The sequence below is a fragment of the Condylura cristata genome, unplaced genomic scaffold (assembly GCF_000260355.1).
Source record: "Condylura cristata isolate star-nosed mole 26May11 unplaced genomic scaffold, ConCri1.0 scaffold00062, whole genome shotgun sequence".
Taxonomy (NCBI): domain Eukaryota; kingdom Metazoa; phylum Chordata; class Mammalia; order Eulipotyphla; family Talpidae; genus Condylura; species Condylura cristata.
The window spans coordinates 46,225-48,315 of record NW_004567163.1 but is presented as its reverse complement, the minus strand read 5'-3'; positions in this window follow the sequence as shown (position 1 = coordinate 48,315).

Genomic DNA, 2,091 nt, shown 5'->3' with positions numbered 1-2,091 from the left:
TTGCAAGGCCCCCAGAGCCAAATGACTGTTTACGGTGTGCTCCAGGGACTCAAATAAAAAAGGGAGAGAGAGGTGAGCAGGGAGCCAGCCGAGCTAAACATCAATTAGCACCTCTGGGGGCTGCTGTGCGGGCGGGCGGGGCTCCCTGGGCATCCCCGCGCCTGGGCACCCAGCCTGGCATCCAGGGGTGGATTCTCAGAGCCGCAGGAGGCCCAGGCGTGGGAGCAGGGGCCCTGCTGGGGACCCAGGCGGTGGCTTAGGGCCCAGGCCGCAGGGGGCACGGGGGTGTCACCCCTCTCCGCAGCTCCCCCTGGCGCAGGCTGGGCCCAGCCTCACCCAGCCCTGGCTCACCTGAAAGGCAGGCCGAGGCGGCTACAGGCAGGTGTGCAGGGCAGGTGTGGCGGCCTTTGCCTGTCCTGTCCTGGGCCTCGCGGACAGGCGGGTCGGGAGAGCTGGAGCCCCGCAGGGATACAGGCACGGGGCGCAGGCACAGCGAGGCGGGCGCCCCAAGCAGAGAGCAGGGCCTGGGGCGAGCCCCACAGGCCGGCCCTGGCCCCGGGCAGGCCAGGTCCCCGGGGTGGGCTTCTGGGGCCAGACAGCCCGTGAGGACTGGGGGCGCAGACCGTCTCCCGGGGCACCGCACGTTTTTGGCTGCGGGCAGCCTCCCCAAAGCACCTCAGAACCCCTGAACCTTGTTCTGACGCCCGACAGTGACCGCTGTCCACCCGGGCCCAGGTGCAGGCTGGACTGCCCTGAGGACCCTGTCCCTGGAGCGGGCGCTGGGGACCCCACACGCGTCTCTGGAACCGGCCCAGCCCTGGCCTCCTGCCCAGCCGCGCCACCCTGGCGCTCAGGGTCTGCTGCCTGGGGGTGCCTCGTGGCCGGGGCCCTGCTCCCAAGGCTGCTGGGGCCAGGCGGCGGCTCGGTGGGGGCCCCAGAGCCCACACCCCCGCTCCCCACCCACAGAGGGCAGGGGCCCCTGGTGGGGAGCTGGATGTGGCCCTAGTCACAGGCTTTTGGGGGGCCGGGGGCACTGGGAGGCTCGAACCCCCAGCAGTATGGGGGTGGTGAACCCTGGGGACCAGAGCCCCCCGGATCTGCTGCCTGTGGGCTCCCGCCAGAGAGGTTCTGGGGTCTCAGCGCACCCCTTCAGGAGAGGAAACTGAGGCCCTGGGGCCCAGAGAGCGGGCGGAGGCAGGGCCGGCCCAGGGGACTTCAAAGCCCCGAGAGTGTGAGATTTCAGGGCTGCCGGGGAGGGGCCGCGACCTCCGGCCTTTAATATGCTCATTGCCGCCGCTCTCAACTGCCCGCAAACTGGCCGGCCATTTCCTCTCCCCAGGCGGCGGGGCTGTAAACCCCCCAGAGAGGGCTTCTGAGGGCCACGGCCGGCCAGCGGCCTCCTCTGGGGTCCCCGACCGACCGGGCGGGGCTGGGCCGCCTCCAGAGGGGCCGGCAGGAGCAGGAGTCGGGGTTCATCGCCTCTCCCTTCCCAAGCCATCACCCTGCACCTGAGGCTCCTGGGCCCTGGGGGTGCCACGTGCCCCTCACCGGAACTGGGTGGGGTGCCGGCCTGGCCGGCAGCACCTCCCCCTCGGGGCTGGGTGTCGGGGCCCTGCTGGTCCGGCCGGCCAGGAGACCCGTGTCCTCCCACGCCGGCCGCCCAGCTCTGCACGGCCGCCCACCCCGGAGCTGCACGAGGGCCCAGAGGTGCCGATGAGGCGTCTCCGGCGGCCCTGGCCCAGAGGGGTTTGGCCGGCACCTGGGTCACCGCACCTGTCCTCCAGACCGGCCCTGCAGGGCCACTCAGGCCAGGCCCGGGAGCGGCCCTGCCCGAGGCCGACCTGGCCGTGCCGCTCGCAGGCGGGAGCACCTAGCCATGCCACGGGGCGGGGCCCAGGGCTGGGCACCCACCCAGCCTGCAAACACCAGCCCAGGGGGCGGGGGACGGCCTCGCTCCCCTCGCTGCCCCGTCCGGAGATGCCACCCAGCCCTGCGTCTGCAGGCGCCAGCGCCCGCGTGGGGCCCGGGCTGTCCGCGGGACAGGAAGGTCCTTGCCCCGCCCGCCCGGGCCCTGGGGAAGCTGCCGTGCTG